Genomic DNA, 6,434 nt, shown 5'->3' with positions numbered 1-6,434 from the left:
GTCAAAACTGTAGCGATTGTGTTAATAGTGCAATTACAGTGATGAATCAATGTATAGGCCCAACTTCTTTTTATCCTGTTCAGGACCATGATGTAAAACAGATTTTGTATCTAAAATGTATATCTGATTCTTGTTATCCTGAATAAATATATTTCAATAAATAAATAAATAAAAAAAAATAAAAAAGTTATCTTTTGTCTTTCCCTTTTTAAATCCAAGTGAAAAGGAAATTAAACAGGAATCTTCAAAAAAACCGATGAGCATATTTTTTACCTTTCTTAGTTTAAAAAATGTCAATTTGGTGACTACAAGTGTAGATTAACAGTCGTCTACTTTCTTGCCGGATTGAAAGGAAAATATCAACACGTTTGAAACCCTGTGTATTATAAGTGGGTTCATGCTGTCCACAATATTGTACATATATTACTTTATATCATAATATATGGTTATTTATATAGCGCCGGTATCCGTCAGGCTATGACGCTCATGGGCGCTTTACATATAGTACCTTGGTCGTAGCCGAGCTGCCAGAGTAACTAGCGCTCAAACATATCAGGTACCCATTTACACCTGGGTGGAGAGTGGCAAATGTAGATTAAAGTCTTGCCAAAGGACATAAGTGCCACGGCGGGACTGGAACCCCGTACCTTATGACCTGCTGTCGGGCGACTAGTCCACAACACCTCTACAACACCACCTCTACAAAATGAAGTGTTCTATTTCATGTATTATTGTTTGACACACGTGATACTGTTATTCTAGTTTCCATTTATGCCTATTGCATGTTTATGTACAATTGCTTCAAATTTACGGCTTACTTCGAATCATCTGGTCATCGCGTCCCGTCGGTTGGTCGCCGGGTTACACGACCTTAACGAAAGCAGAATATGACGCGACCTTTCGTAGATTTGCCATAGGGTTATCAGAAAGTGTCGGGTAAACTGGACCAGGCCATTTGTAGATGAGAGGGGTTTATTTCACAAACATTACCCCAGATATTTCGTGAATAACTTTGCATGTTTTCACAAAAAGTCAGGTAATGCGACCGCCCGACCCAACGTGATGACCCGATGATTCGAAGTAAGTCGAATTTACTACCACATTTTTAAGTTTGACTGTATCGGCCGTAATATAATTGGGAAAAATGATTTGATAGATTTCTTACGTCTCCCAACCATATTATTACAATGTAATTACATTTTAGGTGAATGTAAATCGTCACAAAGTAATAAATTGGCTCTACACACCATTCCAGACATTTAAGTGTTGACAGATTTTTAATAGCCTGTTTTATGTCTTTTGTTCATGGAAAAACGGTTGGGAAAATTCGAAAAATGGTTGGGAGAATTTAGTAATCACTGTTAGAGGGTGTTGCACAGTGACGCCTTTACAGAAAACCATAGATATCTTCGTGGTTTGAGAAGTTTTTCAGGATTTTTTGCATGTCAGAAGGTTAGTATAGTAGAAGGAATATAAGAAGTGATATGTTACCGAGTCACTTTAAGCAAGCGCCTTGACGTCTAAGCTGGAGTATACTTGCGGCTGTAGAAAACATCATCATCTTATTTATCAATTTATTTATTTAATTATGCATTCGTTAATTCATCTATGCATTTATCCATTTATTTATTCCTTCACTTATTTGTGTATCCATCTTTTAAGCCATATTTAAAAAAAAAAATCATTTCTGTATTTATCTATTTTTTATGATTTATTTTTTCATTTCTCCTTTTTGATACGGGGTTTAACAAAATTTCACAAATGGTGGTGGTTTTCCATGAGGCCCTTACTATACATAAAAACAGAATACATTAGAAAAGAAGTCCATATATGAATGCTTGACTAGTTCATCAGCAAACATCGGCAAACTAAACTAAACGTACAGAAATGTGAAAAACGGTGCTAAAATGAATGCAGAGTAGGGGTAACAACACAATAACTGGTACTGAGCAATTACAGGAGAAAATAGGTACAAATGTAAACAAATTCATCATCATCAGTGATGCGTATTATTTGGCATGAGGTCCGTTTTTCCATTCACAAGATAACAATCAGTGGTTATCCATTCATCAGTAATAAGAATAAGAAATATTACCCACCACGGCCATCATAATCTATTGCAGAGTGAAGTCTGGCAATAACCTTGAACAATATAAAATTATGTCAGCATGGTCAGTCGTCACTTCAATATAGAGTTGAGTTTGAATTTATGACCAAATCACAAACATCATTTATTGTCAATACAATTTACATACATATTATTCGATGACTGCAGCTAACAGGTAGCATCATGCTATCCGAATTTAGCCCCCGAGTAAATCTTTCATTATTTCACATTAAATGCAATCACAATCACAACATTTGTTAGTAGGTTTATATCAAAATTAATGTTAATGTCTTACAAGGAACGTATATACACAAATTTACAAATAAGAGAAATTAACATTATATCATGTAGTTTAATCTATAGCATTGAGATGATCAGTGTCTTTAGATTCCTTTCTTCGATTATTGCCCAATTTAGAGTCGCGTGACAATTTGTTTAAATTGGCACTAATTACATTACATGAATGCACGAAAGTTACGTGATGAGGAGGCTGTACTGTGGTGCATTGATGAAGGCACTTGACTCTTACGGGAGGTTCTTCGTGCTAACAACATCTCTGGTCGAGGTGTTTTAGCCACTTTTGCCCCCTCCCAGGAACCTGACAATGCCGGAGTAATAGATCACATCATGAAGAGCAGTGTCGATGTTGCTGATGACACATTAGGCTCAAAGATATATTTATGTTATCATGCTTATGTATTTTAGGTTTCTATTCAAATTATGTGACTTTGTAAGCGCTATGGAACTCTTTATTTTTGAGCGGTCTTAAATAATCGATATTGTTATTGTCACTATCATTATTATTGATGTTATTATTATCATAATCATTATTACTATTGTTAATATTATTATCTTTCGTTTTGTTGTTTTTGTATTATTACCATTTTATTCTGATTATCATTGTTAATATTATTATTGTTCTACTAGTTTTTGTATTATTATTATTATCACTCTTATTCATCTCTTTATGTCCGTCCTGATAACGTTGTTTAGCTTTGTTCATTCTATTTCAACCTCACTATGTTTTGTTTACCCATTAAAAAAAAGAAAATGTGACTGTTGTGTTGCGTCATACAGATGACATAACATCACGTGATCTTCTTAGCATATTTTTGTATTCACTTGAATCAAATATGATTAACTTTCAACCCATCTCGTCTAAGTACTTGCTGTCTTACGTGATAATAATGATAATATTGTGATAATCTTGTGATAATGCAATCTTCTCTGTGAGAAACTGCTATGATGACGCATATGAAGGTTGATGTTGCGTTGATGTTGTCTCAATTAGCCTGTCTTTCTTTTCAGTCGTAACTCTATCTGGATAACATCACGTGATTTTCTTAGAATATCTTATTTATTCATTGACATGAAATACGATGAACCGTTCTTTCAATCCATCTCGCCAAAGTACCTGCTGTCTTACGTGATCATGATGATAATATTGTGATAATCTTGTGTTATGCAATCTTCTCTGTGAGAAACTGTTCCTATGACGCGTATGAAGGTTGATGTTGCGTTGATGTTGTCTCAATTAGAATGTCTTTCTTTCCAGTCGTAACTCTATCTTCCAATTTCAATCGCTTCTCTCATCGCCCACAAAGGCGTTTCGTTACGAGCGGTTCATAGCCACCTGTGACCCGCCTCAACCCCGTCATATGCCCGCCGGGTCTCGGGGAAGGATCCGCTGGAGGATGAATTACGATGTTCGTTTATCAAGCTCATGCAACATCGTCCTACAAGGGCGTCTATTACAATTTTTTAGCGGCGTAGTCACTGGTGGGGCGCTTGCAAAAATGAGGAGGAAGGGGGAGGGGGTGGACCGTTCTTATTAGAAAGATGAAATGTGATTTTGTAAAGCCCGCCAATAACCAGGATGGTGTGGTCGGTGATAGGTATCCTATATCATCACGATCAATTTCTATCACATCTCCCCCGCTCTCTATTTCTCTTTTGCATGTTTACATTCCTCTTCTCCCTCTCTCGTTTGCCCTTTTAACCCGTTCGAATTAGAGGGAGCCCCCCCCCCCCTCAGTGCCTTCTGTATATCTGTCACTGATGAACATAACCATTTTCTGTTTGGGAGAAGGAAGGGCAGCTCCATTGAATAGGTTTTTTCTCTTTCTAAAGTCCCCTTCTGGCTTTTTCCTTCCTGATTTTGAATCTAAATATAATTAGTTGACACGTAAGACATTTCTCACAGTGGCCATGCAATAGCATGATTACAGTGACTGACAACAATTGGCAATAAACAAATCAAAAACGTTCTCCGCAAGAAGTGACTTCCTAATGAAGGATTTTCCCTAAAATAGACAGGAACAAAATCAACGAAGGATCGAACAAAAAACATCAACAACAACAAACGGTAAGATGCAGAAGGTAAGTTAGAAGCATAATCAACATTCGAAGTATGAATACAAGAAAAGATTAATGACACGATTCAATATATTTCCATACATGATTCAGATTCATACTCTATAAAAATAGCCATCGGGGAATCCCTGGCCAGCTAATGATGCTAAGCTTGTAACAAATCACAGCTGATGAAACAAATTGCGAATTCTAGGTGTTAACTCAAATTGATGTGACATGAGAATGTTGTACTTGTACTACATTGGCACCAACCTTGACTTGTAAACACCATGGATAAATTCGATCGTGGGTTCTACTACTTGAGGGGAATTCCTCCCTGATATTGTGTTGGTTTTAATAGAAGCGAATTAAAATTTGCTCTCTACAGAAAATTTCCTAAACTTTTACTTTGTTACTTGTTGATGATGGAATAGATTAGTGTGATACAGAACTTGCGGTGAAAGCATATTTTCAATACTTTCTCGCAAGACGCGTCACAGATTTGCCAGTTTGTGTTAGATTGATCGCACCTTCAATTATTAATAACTTATTTTTGATTCGGTTTTTGCTCAAACTTTCATTGACCTGTTTCTCTAATTGTTCTTCTTCTATTAACAACTTTATTTAATATCAGGGTGGACTTCAACTTTACCTTGATTTTACTTTTGATGATGGTAAGGGATTATGCGCGTTGGATGCATTCTCTGATCAGCATCATGGGGGGGGGGGTGTTTCACAAAGATCCAAAGTTGAACTTATCTGTAAGTTGGACTTAACAATTATGGAAAGCTGTTATCATCTATGAAAACATGTAGTAAAAGTTATTTTCAAAGGCATACAATTTTGTTTCAAATCTTTCATATTTTCTATTATCAATTTTAAAAAAAATATTTATATTTGGAATTTATAAAAATTAAAAAATACTTGTACTTTCGTTTTTGAATATATTTTATTTTAAGGCTACAAATGGCTCTCCATAATTGTTAAGTCCAACTTAGAGTTAAGTTCGACTTAGGATCTTTGTGAAACACCCTCCAGGTGTCAGTCAAAGATCACATTCATGATGGGTCTCGGATTAATGAATGTCTCACGTCGTTTGGGAATTGATATGACATATGACGGGAAGGAGAGCTAGGTAGAAGGATAGCGAGTGAGAGAGATTTGGAATGTATAGAGATTGATAGAGAGAGGGAGCGGGGAATGGGGGAGGTAGGAGGTAAACGAGAAAGATAGAGAAAGAGAGAGAGGGAGAGAGAGAGAGTGTGTGTGTGTGTTTTCTGTGCGTGCTTGTGAGGGAGAGAGGGATAGACTGATTAATAGACTGAGAGACTGAGGAGAGAAAGAAGAAGAGAAGAGAGACAGGGGAGGGTGACAAATGGTGAGATAAAGAGAAACAATTAGATATAGACAAAAGGGGATAGAGAGTGTGTGAAATTTTGCGTGTGTACATGTGTGAGAGAGAGAGTGTGTGAGACAGAGAGAGATCGAGTGGAAGGATAGAGAGTGTGTGAGAGTAATTAGGGTTGGATAAGAACAGAAAGAGAGAGAGAGAGAGAGAGAGAAAGAGAGAGAGTGAAAGAGAGAGATAGAGATGAGGTCCTTTTGCAGAGGGGCCGAAATCCCTCATTGGTTGGTTGGGTTAAGGACTGTTTTCCTCATCTTTCTTCATCTATCACCAATGAAAAGGAACACTTGGTAGGTATCACGTGACCCGGAGAATGGTCCTCATGGTTTTACGCTAGTTATCAATTACAAGAGTTTGCCAGCTCATATGAAGTGTTTAAAGAAAGAGAATACGTTTATAAAACGGCCTGTATATTAATTATATTGACAGTATTTAAATGGATTTTAATGTTGATGACTGGTTCCGTTGCTGGCATGCCTTATATTTCTATTTTGCGAGATTAAAGTTTTGGAACTAAACATATTGCATGAATATTAACTTCCTTCCACTCTCATTCCCTTTTGTAGACTA

The sequence above is a fragment of the Strongylocentrotus purpuratus genome, unplaced genomic scaffold (assembly GCF_000002235.5).
Source record: "Strongylocentrotus purpuratus isolate Spur 01 unplaced genomic scaffold, Spur_5.0 spur5_scaffold_18, whole genome shotgun sequence".
Lineage (NCBI taxonomy): Eukaryota > Metazoa > Echinodermata > Echinoidea > Camarodonta > Strongylocentrotidae > Strongylocentrotus > Strongylocentrotus purpuratus.
This window is presented reverse-complemented; position numbering follows the sequence as displayed.